Source organism: Micromys minutus (assembly GCF_963924665.1).
Source record: "Micromys minutus genome assembly, chromosome: 33".
Taxonomy (NCBI): Eukaryota; Metazoa; Chordata; class Mammalia; order Rodentia; family Muridae; genus Micromys; species Micromys minutus.
In genome coordinates, this window is record NC_137968.1 from 8,791,356 (window position 1) to 8,808,922 (window position 17,567).

Genomic DNA, 17,567 nt, shown 5'->3' on the forward strand with positions numbered 1-17,567 from the left:
GAGCTGTGCCTTCTCAATCAAAAGACAGGATGCTCTGACGAGGTGTTTAAGGAAAGCAATTAGTAGATTTGAATTCTAGATCAGATTCTCTGGCAGAGCCAGTAAATTCTGGGCCTCACATAGCTGTCGGGCACAGGAAGTAATGATTATTCTCTCTAGAGAAAACAGGAGAGGGGGTGGCAGGTTGGTTAACTGAAAGGCCACATCTGAACAAATTGCAGTCAATTGTTACGTGTAACCATTTAATCGGTGCTGATCATCAGTATCTAAAGGAAGATGCAAATTCAATAGCACCATTCTTTTCCAAGAATACTGTCCCAATACTATACTCATTACCATCAAAATTCTGAAAAGACATAAGTCATACATTTCCTACAAACCGGGAGATAATTGGGATAGAAATTTTAACTGAAATAAAACATCACACTGTCCTTAAATTTTCAAATATTAAGAAAACAATTCCAAAAATTAGAAAAAGGATAAAACGTTGGATAAAGCGGATTGCATAAAGGTAATTTCTAAGCTGTAAGGACAAAATGGCAGCTCTCTGCTTTCCATTTTGATTCTATACATATCTGCACATTAAATGACCACAATGCACCTAACTGAATACCAGCAAATGTGGGACCAGAACACAAGTTTTCTGTGGGTCCACCATTCAATTACATCATTGTCTCTTTACTGGGGGAAGAAAATAGTGGGTGTGGAGTTATAGCTTATTACCCTATAAAAGATTTATTTGTAGCCTCAAATGTTGTAACTTTGATAAACAGAGGCCTATGGCTAGAGACCTCTCAGTCATGGTCAAACTACATAACCAGAATGTCCACAAATTGTTGGGTTTCTTGTTGCAGTTTTTGAAGAGGCAAGAAGCCTTCATGGTTACAGAATCACTTTCTAAGACATGGTAATCATTTCACAGGATAAAACAGACCAAAGTGATGGGGCATATATAATTGTAAATATATACATTGTTTTAGAAGTAAGGGTTATACACTTTATTAATCAGCCATTATTGACAAGGTCCAATTTTGCTTTGATTTTAAATATGGTTTGCATGTTAGGTCTTTTGAACAAAAAGTTATAGAAACAAGCATTTTGAATTAATTTTGCAAGGTCTTTCACTGGTCCTTACTGTTACATAAAGCTCCCCTTTCCTGGAATCATTCCTTACTCCCCAAATGCAGAATTTCTCAAATGCCTGCCGTTCTCAGTACAGTCCCTTGGGACTACTTCAGGCCTAAATCTTGCTGGAGAAAGCTGAATTATTTACTCTCAGATTTGATACATTTGATACATGGATAGTAGAATACTATAACCACTGGTAATTAGGAACAATGACTTAGAGAAAGTGCTAATGTCCTATTGTGAACTGAAAAAAAAAAGGCAGGCTACAAGTTTCATGTAATGTGATGTGACGTGAGACAACAAGATATATATGTACAAGAGTGCACGTGTGTGTGTGTGTGTGTGTGTGTGTGTGTGTGTGTGTGTGTGTGCAAAGCACATAGGGAAGTTAATTTGAGAAAAGGGTAGTAGAATTGTGAAATGTCAAAAAAGTGTTACGTGTCCCTAAAGCAAATGAAATCCTTATAATTGTGATTAACTTATAGAATGAAAATAAACATTTAAAATATATAGTTTAATAAACTACCTGGGGTTAGAAAAAAAAAGGCCTGTATATTAACACTTTGAAATAGCCCTTTTGATTTCATCAGGAAAAAACAAGTAACATTTTAGTTCATGTCACAGCCTTTTCTAGATTTGGGAACACAAGGCTGGGGCTTTAATCTTACCAAACCTGCTTTAACCTGTAATCTAACTTTATGCTTGTGTTCTCTTTCCTTGCCACGGCCTGTTTTCTAATGTTCTGTGAGTAACACCCACCCTTCCGTTATAAGAAAAGAACACCCTAAAATATTATCTATGCAATAAAGCATTCTTTAAACACTAGGACTGATGTTGAATGCCCAAATCTAAAGTTTGGCTGGACCATCTGGATTCTGTGAATTCACAGCTTACATCACAGAGCTAGCGTGCAGCTCTAAACCAAAGGCCTTCTAAAGCAATGTGCAAGTCAGTTTCCCCAGAAGACCCACCTTGATATTCTTTAGCATGTGAAAACTTTTTGCAGCCACCCCATGTCCACCCTCCCAATCTGGCCACGTCTCCAAGAGGCAAAACTTCTAAGTAGGAGCATAATTCCTTTGGGGACTTCACAGACCTACATTCACCCATGAGCCATTTCCCTGGAACCCCATAAGCTTGTTACCCTCCTTTTAAAACTAAGTTTCACTAATTCTTTCTTTCCATAAAAAAGTCATCCTAAATAAAATTTTAAAACATTACCACAAGCTGTTAAGAACGTACAAAACTTTTCTTTCTCCCATAAAGGCATACCAGGTTCACTCCATCAGAATGGCCAATGTCTTAACTGTTTCAGGAAATGTCTTTATAACACATAAATGTAATGGGTTAAACACCATTTAAAGGCCAATGGGAAACACTGTAGTTGGTTTAACCTTTGAAAAACTTATACTATGTAATAGGTATATCAAAATTTACTAAGCATAGGCTTTTGCTATAAAAGTATGTGTTTTAAGTCGTTGTTCAGAAATGTAAGAACCTACTTTAGCCAACTTACATGCTTCCTAATTACAGTGCCTCCTCAAATATGCAGTCCACCAAGTGAGGACTGCCAATATTGGTTTAAGTAAAATTACGGTCCAAGTGAAACTGTGGCCCAACTCAAGCAGACAGGGCTGTCATTTGGCCACAAGGGTTTATCCTAGCCAAGAAACAGAGAAGCATGCTAGGAACCCCCCTCGCCTTTCCTCCCAATACCACAGCATACAGTCTCTAAAGTAACAGTTTTCAAATTATACTGTAATCTATTTCATACCAAGCATTCCCCAAGAACCTAGTATGTGCCGAGGATGCTGCCAGACCCTAAGAACATGGTTCCTTAACACTCGTCCCCCTAGCCGAGGGATGCCAAAGTGATGGGCCACAGCGACATGGCACTCACACAATATCAAACAATAACAGAATACACTGTAGAGAAGTGAACATTGGCTACTGAACAGGCAGAGATCAAAGGCCCGTCGCTGTTCTGCCATTAAGTTTTGATTTGTTTTAATTTATGAATTCTCCCTGTCTAGCACGATGCTAGATATGGGGGGGGGGGGGGGTTAGCTCTTGCCAAGTAGACAATCATGTGTATGTCATCCAAGCGCTTAATTTCTTAACTATCCGAATACTCAGTATGAGATGCTAGCATGGACCCTGTACGGACATCTGATATGAAACAGAAAACAAAAATCAACTAAACAAACCATCCTCGCTAGCTGCAGAGAAGTAAGTCACACAGGAATAACCAGTAAGTACCTGAAAACAATTGAAACTGGGAGGGCTAGATCAAGATGACACAGGTGATGTACACTGTGGATGCTGGGCTGGTCTAACTAAGTCCATCTTAAAGACACATAGACACATACAGCGCTGAAGACATTGTGGCAGCAATGGGGGAAACAGAAATGACCCGTGAGAGGCCTGAGGAAGAGTGGAAGACGGGAACAGGTCAGAGAAGGTGATGATTGTGTTCAGAAGCCATGGTTTAGAAGCATGAGTTACCTACATTGTATGTGGTTTTTAAATGTTTTACTAGTTACTAAGAAATAAAATTGGGTTCAAGGTTAGGGACTTGAAGTGACCCAGTGTCTGGTATCCACGGATACCTGAGCCCAAGAGCAAACTGGCCAAAATAAAATGGCTACTTTGTTTCCCCATTTAAACAAAGAGAAACCTGCAAGTGCCTGTAGACATGATGGATGAGTGACCCCAAGAAAGGCATTTGGGCAAGCAATTGAATAATAATGTGACTACACAATGCTAGAAAGCTGTGTGTGTGTGTGTGTGTGTGTGTGTGTGTGTGTGTGTGTGTGTGTGTGTGTGCCACAAATGAATGCAGCAAGATTAAAAACTAATATTTGTTAGAGATAGTGGTCATTAAAAACACTTGTCAATTGAGGATTGTACATATTCACTTAACTTTTCATTGCATTAATGGTTAACTATGTATTAATGAAAGTTATTTTTCTATATGAAGTATTTTGAAACTTTTGACCTTCTTCCACCCACTATAATGTTCTAGTTAGTAAGTTCATTTGTTTATTCTCTTCTCCCTGCTCCCTCTCCCTCCTCATTCCTCCCTTCCCCATCCCTCCCCATCCCTCCCTTCCCTCTCCCTCTTCATCCCTCCCTTCCCTCTCCCTCCTCATCCCTCCCTTCCCTCTCCCTCCTCATCTCTCCCTTCCCTCTCCCTCCTCATCTCTCCCTTCCTTCTCCCTCTTCATCCCTCCCTTCCCTCTCCCTCCTCATCCCTCCCTTCCCTCTCCCTCCTCATCTCTCCCTTCCCTCTCCCTCTTCATCCCTCCCTTCCCTCTCCCTCCTCATCCCTCCCTTCCCTCTCCCTCCTCATCCCTTCCTTCCCTCTCCCTCCTCATCCCTCTCTTTCCTCTAACCCCTCTCTCCCTCTCTTCCCTCTCCTCCATCTCCCCCTCTCCCCCTCCCTCTCTTTCTTCCCTCTCCCTCTCTCCCCTCTCTCTCGGAGATAGTCTTTCTATGAAGTCTAGTTTGGTCTTGAGCTCATGACTGTCCTTCTGCCTCAGCCTTTGGAATTCAAAGTACATTCTCTTCGTAAAAGAACATCAAGGGTTATTAAGGCAAAGAGACTCCTAATCTTACTGAGTAAGAGTACTAATGAATCTACCTCAGGTCTTGCTTACGACAGCACAACCCAGTTCTCTCATCACAGTCCTAGCTGTGCCTCTGACCCATGTGCCTTGTTCTATACTCAAGGTCATTGAATCACATTTGTGTTAACTGTGCTCACTAGTGAAAGCACTTTTGACTTGAACTGATTCTACTGGGTTCTCCCCAGACTTCAGCAGGGATGTCTATTAACTTAATAATGCTGTTTTTCTACATTGTCCTGCAAGGAGTTGAGCTTTAAGTTTGAAAACTCAAGTGTTGCCCTTTATTTTATTTAGTCTGAAAGGCACTAAAACTCCTGAAGAGCAGCGTGTAGCTAAATTCTATGCAAAAAGAAAACATCAATCTAGTATTTAGGTTGTAGTTTTTATCATTTCATAGTGTGATGAAAATTTTGTTCTCCTAACATTAGAAATATGTAATTTGGATAACTTAAATTTTATACTGAGGGTTATTTATAACCTGTTGCCAGTTTGGAGAAGGAGTGATACACAGTGGCGTTTGAAATTATGACAGATGTCTAAAAATATGCAATTTTAAGACGCTTCAGTTGCGATCAATGGTTCCAAAGTCAAAAATTCCTGAAAGTCTAATTTTTTCTGTTTTTGGAATAACTCGTCCCTTTAACTTCTATTCACTTTTTACCCTCTAATGTGCAGAGAACTCTCTAGAAGTTCCTGTGGACTGGGTGCTTTTAGACTGACAAAGCTTTGACTTGGGAACTAGGTGCCTTCAGAAAGTGGAGCCTCTCTAATGTGCAGTGAGTGTTGATGTGAAGTAAGCAACCAGCTGTGATCCAGCAGAGGAGCGCACCGCCATCCCAGCATGCAGCAGGGGCACAAGGGCACTGAGTATGAGGGTAACCTGGAAAAGGGAGCAAAGGGAGCAGAGGGAGAACAGGTAGTGAGGATTGGTGGCTACTCGGTGTTGGTCAGCATCAAGAATTAAGAGGATCCTGATGACTTCCTCTAAAGTTGTCTTACTAGACAGTCTGCTTTCTGAAACTACATGCATACACAATCACAGGCACGCTCACACACACACACACACACACACACACACACACACACACACACCCCTACCTTGCTGGAAAATCATCTACTATGAGCATTAGATACCAGGAGTTAGGGCACTGAGGACACAAAGCATCTAAGAGGTAAAGTCAAGATGGCCACAAAGAAACCTTTCCATCTCTACATTCTTCATGAGGGAGGAGGGGGACACCTAACTCAATTCCTTTAAACAGTGAAGCCCTGGGTTCGGTAAACTTTATAGCTCAAAGTCTAACCAGGTCAGGTGAATGAACTCAGCCCAGAAATAAGTTACTTTTGAGATAGTTGTTGAATTCTATTTTGTGTCTGTCACAGTGCTCCTCTTTGACACAGCGTTTCATTGTGTAGCCAAGGTTGATCTAACACATCATCCTTCCCCTGCCTCTTGGTGTATGGTCCAAGTCCTGCCCTCCCATGTGAGGCATACTTTATTTTGATTCCGAAAAATGCATATGCTGCCAAACACTTTCCTTCACGGGCTCATTTTAAACTTAGGTCTTTAAACTGTATTTTGTGTCTGTAAGCACCAAATTCAAATTTGCGGATTACATTGTTAATACTATCTCAACACTACTTTAAATATGGCACCCCCCCACCCCACCCCAAAAAAGAAAAGAAACATTCAATCCAATATAAAACTATGTAGTCACAGAAAGATATTGGCTTCTTTTCTCGCATCTCAAGTGTTGCATATTTGAAATTGCACTGCAAACAGATAGAATGAACAAACATATCCTCTGGGAATGCAACGCCAGGCATTAAAGGGATTTGTGTTTCCATTTAAGGAAGATGGGAGAAAAACAACAACCTCAATGCAAAATTGACAAGAAGAGAATTTGAATTATGAGACTAATTAATATTTCATACCAGATTTTCAATTCTTGCCAGCAGCCGGTCCATCCCCTTGGTCACTCCTTGTGCTTTTCCTAGTTTGGTAATTTGTCACCCCATCGTCTTAAGGTGAAACCAGAACAGTGTAATAAACTTCAGACCTGAGCCCCCATTGGAAATTGTTCCATTGGAATGTTGGAAAAGGTCATTTTCTCTGCCCAGCTGCAAGGATAATCCAAATGTCTTCTAGTGAACATCTCATCCTCCACTTGACCACTACCCAATGGAAAGGAAAAGAATCTCTCAACTGCTTCACACTTGAAACAGGCTTAGATCAGGGGTGTGGAGCTTCAGAGTAAATGTTATAGAATGTAGACCATAAGTCTCTGTTGAAACCATTCAACTCTATTAGAACGCAAAAGTAGCCACAACACACATCACAAAGCATAGCTGTTCCAATTAAACTTTTTTTTACGAACACTTAAGGTTCACAAGTACGTTAAAAACTAAATAAACCATGGGACCAGGCATAGTGGAGCATACCTTTAATCCCAGCATTAGGGAGGCAGAGACAGGCAGATTTCTGAGTTTGAGGTTAGCCTGGTCGAAAAGCGAATTCTAAGACAGCCAGAGCTACACAGAGAATCCTGGTCTGGATAAAACAAAACAAACAGAAACGGGTACCACCAATGCTTTACTTTTCAAAGAATCATAGAGTACAAGGACGTGTAACAAGCCTTTTAAAAGGAATGATGCTGGGACCAGAGAGATGCTCAAGTTCAGTTCCCAGCGCTCACACTGCACATGTACACAAGTGAATACACTTGAAAGAAATGTCTAAGAATGAATTTTGATGATGCCACACATACTGGCAAATGACTACAATGCTAGCAATCAGATGACTGAGACAAGAGAACTACAAAACTTGAGACCAGTCGGGCATCTGTGGGGAGATACTGTCTCTAAACTAATGAGCAAATAATTATAACAAACCCTGACATGGCGAATTAAATTATTCATGCCTTAGTCATCATACTCCCCGTCAATATGACAAAAAATAATGTTGGTCAGCCATACCTAGTAGGAGGTATACTTTGATCTTTAATGGCCACACACTTTTTTTCCACTTGACTTAATTACTTTAAGCAATGATGGTATATTTATAACTCAAAAAAGAAGAAAAGGTTCCAGTTCCATCTTTGTTGCTGTCATAAAATAGTCGAGCAATAGTTATACTGGGTTTGGCCTAAGGCTGCTTGTATTCTCATGGTAACTTGGGTCCCTAAAATTAGTTTGCTCATCATGTGAGACACTATGGGATTCTGCCCCCAGTAGGTAAATAAAGATGCTGGCAGCCAATGGCTGGGCAGTACAGACAAAATCAGGACTTGAGATCTTCCCAGGCTTGGGAGCAAGGAAAGGGGAGAATGAAGAAAACCCACCATGATGGGAGGAGAGAGAGATGAAAGATGCTATGTTTAAAACAGTGGAGGAAAGGAAGGCATAACCAGCAAGTGCAGGAGCAAGGAGAGTGCGGCCCAATGGGCAGCTCTCTGGGTCCAGGACAGCCAAGGTAGGATAGAGAATTTGTAAGTAATAACTTAGGATTATTGGCTGGAGGTGGATTAACAACATGGAGGTTAGGAAGTAACCTGGTTGTTGCGTTGTTTAAAGTATATCAAAAATATAAAGGCTGTGTGTGTGTGCATGTGTGTGTAGTGTGTGTGTGTGGGGTGTGTGTGTGTGTGTGTGTGTGCTTGTGTTTTCATTCAGGAATATAAAGCATTGAGGTGGGTAGTGAACCCACTGCAGGGATTTATTTATAGAAAATAATGCTACAGACAGTAACTAAGATGAGAGAAGGGTTTATTGGCCTTGCAGTTCAAGGTTACTGTCTGTCCTGTGGGGAAATTAAGATGAGATTCAAGCAGGAAATTATCACATGACATCCAGAGTCAAGAATAGAGAGAAACGAATGCAGCACTGCTGTCTGCTAAGCTGTTTCTTCCCTTACCTAGGTTTCTTCTACCTGATAAAAAGGAATGGTTCCACTTTCGAGGCTAGGTCTTCACAGATTAATACACAATTGGGACCATCCTCCACAGACATGCCATGGGTAATATAAGTAATTCAATTGATATGGCCCTCCCAGGTAATTCTAAGTTGATGTAAGTTGACATTTAAAAGTAACAGCAAACCAATAGCCAACAGCGAACTAAATGGAGAGAAAAAGGGATTCCCATAAAACCGAGGAAGAGACAAGGCTACCCACTCTCTCCCGACCTATTCAATATAGTACTTGAAGTTCTAGCCAGAGCAATCAGAAAACTAGAGGAGATCAAGGGGATTAAACTGGGAAGGAAGAAAAAGAATCACTATTTGTGGATGATGTCATAGTATACATAAGACTCGAAATTACTACCAGAGAACTCCTACAGCTGATAAACGCCTTCATCAAAGTGGCTGGATACAAAATTAACTCAAATCAGTAGCTCTTCTTTGTACACATGATAAACTGGCCAAGATATAAAGTAGGGGGGAAACAGCCTTTAAAATAGCCACAATTGCTATAAAATATCTTGGTGTAACTCTGACCAAGAAAGTGAGAGACCTATAGGACAGTAACTTCAACTCACTTAAAGAAATTATGGAAGATATCAGAAGATGGAAAGATCTCCCATGCTCGTGAATAGGTAGGATTAACACGGTGAAAATGAGATTCAAGGCAATTCCCATCAAAATTCCAATACAATTCTTTACAGACCTTGACATGGAAATTCTTAAACTTTGGAGAAAAACAAAAACTCAAGGTAGCAGGACCAATACTGAACAATAGAAGAACTTCTGGAGATTTCACCAACCCTGACCCCGAGCTATACCACAAAGCAGTAGTAATAAAAATGCATAGTATTAGTATAGGGACAGACAGGTTGATCAAGGGAATCAAATTGAAGTCCCCAAAATAAACCCACACACCTATGCACAATTAACTGATTTTTGACAAAGAACGCAAAACCATTCAATGGGGAAAACACATACTTAACAAATGGTGGTGGTCTATCTGGATGTCTACATGTAGGAAAATGCAAACAGACCCATATTCATCACCCTGCATGAAACTCAAGTCTACGTGAGTCGAAAACATCAGCATAAAACCAGATACACTAAATCTCATAGAAGAGAAAGTGGGGGATAACTTTGAACTTTTTGGTACAGGACATTAACTTCCTAAGAAGAACACCAATGACTCAGGCTCTAATATCAACAATTTATAAATGGGACCTCACAAAACTGAAAAGCTTCCAAAAGGCAAAAAACACTGTCAATGGGACAAAACAGCAGCCAAAGGATCTTCTCCAACCCTACATCTAACATGGTGCTATTATCCAAAATTTATAAAGAACTCAAGAAGTTAGACACCACCAACCCAAAAGATCCAATTTGAAAAGGGGGTAGAGAGATAAATAGAATTCTCAACAGAGGACTTTTGAATGGTGAAGAAGCACTTAAATGCTTAAGTCCTTAGTCATCAGGGAAATGCATACCAAGAGATTTCATCTTACACCAGTCAGAATAGCTAAGATAAAGAAACTCAAGTGATAGCACCCTCTCCGAGGCAAAGGGGGAAGGGGATGTGATGAAGAACTGTAGGAGAGGGAACCAGAGGAGGTAAATAAATAAAATTATTAATTAAAAAAGATACACAGTGAGTTCTAAGCGAGCCTGGGCTACCTGGAAAACCCTTTCTAAAACAATCCTATCATAACGAAGATTCAATCGATCTACCCAGAATAACTTCTCATTATATAGTGAACCTGTACCTAAGCACTTACATTTTATTTATGAACAGATGTTAACTTCTCATATTTTTATCTTCTGTTTATAATACTCAATCCTAACAATGCAGAAAACACCTACAGTCTTCATATATACTAGTCCCATCATCGCTACACTCAATCCATAAATTTTGGAAAGGGCATGTATGTTAACCAGTTTCAGTAGCTTTATCCCGCTAATGTAAACATACAACCTGCTCGCACTATATTTTGGACAATTAAGGAAAAAAATGCATATAATAGAGATGTTGGCACAGAACAGACATTAAACAACAAACGGTCTTTCTGTGCCATACAATCAACTCGATTATCTTTGGCTTTAACTATTTAGAAGTGTTTAACATAGAACTGTGTGCTGCTTATACATTAGAATAGTAGTTAGGATGAGAAAAGAGAGAATATTGGAGAAGAAGCCCCAGATTGTAACTGTTGACATTCTTGTTGGATCCCAGGGTGACATGGGCCATTCTTCTTTGTGACCTGTTTTTACTACTTGTCAACTTTGTTTTTAATTTAATATTTCATTTAATGTTTTTAAATTTTTAAGACAGTTTGGCAGGTAGAAGAAAGAAGGGAGGTTACATGTTCTGGAAAATATACTGAATGTCAGCATCATACTAACAATAAATGCATATCTGCATAGATTCATTTGTTAATTTTAAAAAAAAACATTAAAACTAAACTACTACTCTACATCTTTTTCATTAACACCTTGGTAGGGACAAGAAAAAAATGTCTCCTGTTGGTTAAGGTATCAACTAACTTGTGTATACATTATATAAACATGCAGAGGACCTGGGCAATAATTAAATACCTAAAGACTTTTAAATAGGTACCATAATTAAATCTACATATTACAAAGATGAATCAGACAAATATGAAAAAGTATGTTTGTACATGGAAAGAGAAGCATTCATAAATGAATTATCTCTCAAAATACTTGGAATCCTTAAAGGCTAAAAGTGAGTTTCCAATGGGTAGTTAGCTAAATTTTTTAATCTGACTCAGAAATATATATACAGCTATGTGGAATAGCATAGACAAAGCCGTAACTCACTGAGATAAAATAAGTCACAAATACAACTTGCTTGTAAAGAGGGAAGACAAAAACTTGCAGAGAAACACACTGTTGAGGACTGAAGCCAAGATGTTAACTTTCAGTATCTTTAAGAAATGATTTGCTTTTGGTCCTTGCATTTGCATTTTAAGATTCATTTCAAAGCTTTCTAAATAAGAGAATATGCAAAATTTTAAAAATTGATATTTCATGTAAATGAATTTGCTAATAAGTGAGAAAGAAAAAATATGACAGACACATCACCTAAGATATCAGGGACAATAGAAGCTTATATTATCTGTGATTATCACAGCATTCTTGAATAAGCTATTTCCAGGACCACTTCCATGAACACCTTTGAATTTTACAAACTTCACATTGTAGATCCCAAGAAGCGAAATTCAGCCAACATAGAGTATGTATTCCTTTGGAAGGTAACCACTTTATACGTGCATGTCTACTATATCACAAAACACCATTATAAAAAGGCAGGTTTCATTTATAGTACAACCTACTGCTGCTTAAAATTATTTATCTTTGGTCAAGCAATAATCTCAGCAAAAAAAAAAAAAAAGTAGCTATAATCTACAAATCTCTAAAATCAGTAGAGTAACTTAAATTATTCCCATATTCTAGATGCTATATAAAACTTGGTATAGCTTCTGGTTTCCGCCTGCACCTGGACCCAGACCATGCTGGGAAAGAGTCAGTCTCACAGAAGTGTTGGCACATCTGAGGGCACAGAGGAGACCTTGGTCAAATTCCTGTCCATAGAGGAACCCGCACAGACCACTCAGAACACTGGAACCAAGGAGCAGTCTGGGACAGGATCCTTTTGGTTTCTGCCTATGCCCCAAGCTGACTCTGTGCCACAGCTCTCTGTACCTAGACCCTTCTGGGAGAGAGCTGGTCCCCCAGTAGAGCTGACACAAAGGCATACAGGAGGGTAAAGCTGCTGACAGAATAAGCCAGACCGGCTAACACCAGAGATAAGCAGATGGCAAGAGGCAAGTCCAAAAACCTAAGCAAGAGTAAACAAGGCCATGTGGTATCATCAAAATCCAGTTCCCCCTGCACAGCAAGTCCTGGATACCCCAATACATGAGAAAAGCAAGAACCTGATTTAAAATCACAACTCATGATGATGTTAGAGGACTTTAAGAAGGTCATAAATAACTCCCTTAAAGAAATACAGGAGAACACAGGGAAACAGGTAGAAGCCCTTAGAGAATGACAGGAAAACATTAGCAAAGAGGTGAAGGAATTGAACAAAACCAACCAGAATCTAAAAACAGAAATAAAAACAATAAAGAAATCACAAAGGGAGACAATCCAGGAGACAGAAAACCTAAAAATGAGATCAGGAATCATAGACACAAGCATCACAAACAGAATACAAGGGTTGGAAGAGAGAATCTCAGGTACAGAAGATATCATAGAAAACAGTGACACAACAATCAAAGAAAAATGCAAAATGCAAAAAGCTCATAACCCAAAACATCCAGAAAATCCAGGACACAATAAGAAGATCAAATATGAGGATAATTGGTATAGAAAAGAGGGAAATTCCCAACTTAAAGGGCCAGTAAATATCTTCAACAAAATTATAGAAGAAAACTTTCCTAACCTAAAAAAGATGCTTATAAACATACAAGCAGCCTACAGAACTCCAAATAGATTGAACCAGAAAAGAAATTCTTTATATCGCATAACAGTCAAAACAACAAATGCACAAAACACAGAAAGAATATTAAAAAGAAGTGAGGAGAAATAAAGGTCAAAAATTGTAAAAAGGCAGACCAAGCAGAATCACACCAGATTTCTCAACAGAGACTATGAAAGCTAGAAGATCCTGGGCAGATGTCATACTGATCCTAAGAGACCACAAATGCCAGCCCAGGCTATACTTTATATGCAGCAAAACTTTCAATTAACATAGATGAAGAAACAGATATTCCATGACAAAACCAAATTTACACAATATCTTTCCACAAATCTAGCCCAACAAAGGATAACATTGAAAAACTTCCACACAAGGGGGGAAACCAAACCCTAGAAAAAGCAAGAAAGTAATATTTCAACTAACCCAAAAGAAGACAGCAACACAAACATAATTCCACCTCTAACAACAAAAATAACAGGAAACAACAATTACTGGTCTCTAATATCTATCAACATCAATCGACTCTATTCACCAATTAAAAAAACCAACAGCAAAGACTAACAGACTGGATACATAAGGAGGACCCAGCATTTTACTGCATACAAAAAAACATGCTTTAATGAGAAAAGCAGACACTACCTCAGAGTAAAAGACTGGAAAACAAATTTCCAAGTATATTCTCCCAAGAAAAAAGCTGGAGCAAACATTCTAATATTGAATAAAATCAATTTTCAACCAAATGTTATCAAAAAAGATAAAGGCGGACACTTCAAACTCCTCAAAGGAAAATCCACAAAGATGAAATCTCAATTCTGAATATTCATGTTCCAAATTCTAGGACACCTACATTTATAAGAAACCTTACTAAAGCTCAAAGTACACATTGCACCTCACACAATAATAATGGGAGACTTCAACATCACATTCTCAACAATGGACAGATCATGAAAACAGAGACTAAACAAACACAGTAAAACTAACAGAAGTTATGAACCCAAATGGATTTAACAAATATCTATAAAACATTTCATCCTAAAACAAAAGAATATAGTTCCTTCTCATGGTACCTTTTTAGAATTTAATGAAAATGAAGGCACAACATACCTAAACGTAGGGTGACACGATGAAAGCAGTACTAAGAGGAAAATTGTTATCACTGAGTGCCTCCAAACAGAAACTGGAGAGAGCACGCACTAGCAGCTTGACAGCTCACCTAAAAGTTCTAGAACAAAAAGAAGCAGATACACCCAAGAGGAGGAGACGGCAGGAAATAATAAAAAATCAGAGCTGAAATCAACCACGCAGAAACACAAAGAACTACACAAAGAAACAAGACCCCTGTGTCCTACATTGGGGAGGATGACAATGGCGACGATGACGACGATGACTTTAATGAGAACGAAGAGAAAGATTGATTACTCAACCGATAGACCCCTCTCCCCTTCAAATCGGCTTCAGGAAAAACATGTATAGAGAAAACAAACTTTTACAGTGGTGTTTTCTGTTCTTTTTGGCCTACTCCCAGGAAGATACCCACAAACTGTGAGGTTGGATATGCAGCTCCAAGAAAGGAGAGTGCTCGCAGTTTGAGCTGAGCTGGGGATGTGTGGTGAAGCCAGCGTGCTAAGGTGGAACCTCCATTGCCCCTCAAGAGTTGCTTCTGGATTTGCTGAGGAGACGGTGCCCACACTGGTGTCAGTGACAAAGTACCACCCTGCCTCCACTGTCCAGCACCCAGGTGGTGAAAAGCCAGGCTTTAGGATGAATTTTTCCATTTAAATCATGCAGTGTCCAAAGAACCGAGCTAATAGCAAAGCTCTACTTGTTAAACGCTAAGCAACATATGCCTTATTATGACCATTTTTTCCATAAATTATAATGACTGCCATAATTCCATCAAGTCTGTACATCTTTTCTCTATTGCAGCAACAAATTTCAAAGTAGTTTTTCTTGTCTGTTTGTTTTGGTTTTGTTTGGAAGAAGCTTACTGACACGCTGGTGCAGTATGGGAATTGTCTAGAAAGTTTATTTGTGGTAAGTTTGCCTGATTTCTTACAGGCTACACTTGGAAACTTTTTATTATATGGTTGCTTACATACTTATACGTCTACCATTTAAAGATGTGTCCTGAAACAAATGTTGTATTTGTTTCATAAGCATCTTCCTGTAATCAAATTAAACAGAGAATGTTTTAACATTTTTTTAACTCGAAACTTATTTTAAATAGTTCTTTAAAAAAAAAGAATTTAAGGACAGGCAATAGTCTCTTAAAATTTATTCACAATAACCTATTAACTGCCCTTAGCTGCCTACTCTAAAATGATGGTCTTCTTATTGAAACACAAACTTTTCTGTAATATTTTATAAAGGAAAAAAGAGTCAACAATACCAGGAGTTGGTTCTTTGAGAAGATCAACAAGATTGAAAACCCTTAGCCAGACTAACCAGAGGGTACAGAGACAGGGTCCAAATTAACAAAATCAGAAATGAAAGGGGAGACATAACAGAAAGTGAGGAAATTCAAGAACTTGTCAGATCCTACTACAAAAGCCTATACTCAACAAAACTGGAAAATCTGGATGAAATGGTCAGCTTAAGACAGATGCCAGGTACCTAAGTTAAATAAGAATCAGATAAACCATTTAAATAGTCCCATAAACCCTAAAGAAATAGAAGCAGTCATCAAAAGTCTCCCAACCAAAACAAACCCCAGGGCCTTGTGGGTTTAGTACAGAATTCGATCAGACCTTCATAGAAGATCAAATGCCAATACTCTCCAAACTATTCCACAAAATAGAAACAAAAGGAACACTACCCAACTCATTCTTCAAAGCCACAACTACACTTATACCTGAACCACAGAAAGACACAACAATGAAAAAACTTCAGACCAGTTTCCCTTATGAATATCAATGCAAAAAATTCAATAAGGTTTTTGCAAACTGAATCCAAGAACACATCAAAACAACCATCCATCACGATCAAGTAGGTTTTACCCCAGGGCTACCAGGATGGTTCAATATACAGAAATTGATCAATATAATCTAGTATATAAACAAATTCAAAGAAAAAAACCCACATGATCATCTCATTAGATGCTGAGACAGCATCTGACAAATTCAACACCCCTTCACATTAAAAGTCTTGGAAAGATTAGGAATTCAAGGCTCATACCTAAATGTGATAAAAGCAATATACAGCAAACCAGTAGCCAACATCAAGCTAAATGAAGAGAAACTTGAAGCAATCCCACTAAAATCAGGGACAAGACAAGGCTAACCTCTCTCTCTCTCTCTCTCTCTCTCTCTCTCTCTCTCTCTCTCTCTCTCTCTCTCTCTCTCTCTCTCTCTCTCTCTACCTATTCAATGTAGTACTAGTAGTCCTGGCCAGAGCACTTAGACCACAAAAGGAGGTCAAAGGAATACAAAATGGAAAGGAAGAAGTCAAAATATACCTATTTGCAGATGATATGATAATATATTTAAGTGACTCCAAAAAAGTCCACCAGAGAACTTCTACAGTTGATAAATAACTTCAGCAAAGTGGCTGAATATAAAATTAACTCAAACAAATCAGTAGCCTTCCTCTACTCAAAGGATAAATAGGCTGAGACAGAAATTATTGAAATGACACCCTTCACAATTGCCACAATGAGTATAAAATACCTTGGTGTGACTCTAAACAAGCAAATAAAAGACCTGTATAACAAGAACTTCAAGTCTCTGGAGAAAGAAATTGAAGAAGATCTCAGAAGATGGAAAAAGATCTTCCATGCTCATGGATTGGCAGGATCATTGTAGAAAAATCTTGCCAATAGCAATCTATAGATCCAATGTAATCCCCATCAAAATTCCAATTCAATTCTTCATAGAGTTATTAAAGCTATTTTCAAATTCATTTCTAATAAGACAAAACCCAGGATAGTAAAAACTATTCTTAACAATAAAAGAAATTCTGGGGAAATCACAATCCCTAACTTCAAGCTGTGTTACAGAGCAATAGTCATAAAAACTGTATAGTGTTGGTACAGAGACAGGCAGGTAGATCAATGGAAGAGAATTGAAGATCCAGAAATGGACCCACACACCTATGGTTACTTGATCTTTGACAAAAAGTAACTAAAACTATCCAGTGGAAAAGAGATAGTATTTCCAACAAATGATGCTGGCTCAACTGGCAGTCTCAATGTAGAAGAATGCAAATCAATCCATTCCCATCTCCCTGTACAAAGCCCAAGTCTAAATCAAACAATTAACTGAGGACCCAGCTATACCACTTTTGGTCATATACACAAAAGATGCTCCAACATACAACAAGGACACATGCTCCACTATGTTCATAGCAGCCTTATTTAT

At 38.7% G+C, this 17,567-nt stretch overlaps 1 protein-coding gene across 3 annotated transcripts in view; it reads right to left on the bottom strand.

Moving 5' to 3' along the window:
• The window catches only part of RSPO2 (R-spondin 2), a gene marked incomplete at both ends in the record, with an annotated part of 142,789 nt that overhangs the window by 48,913 nt on the left and 76,309 nt on the right, over window positions 1-17,567 (bottom strand). The window lies entirely within an intron of this gene.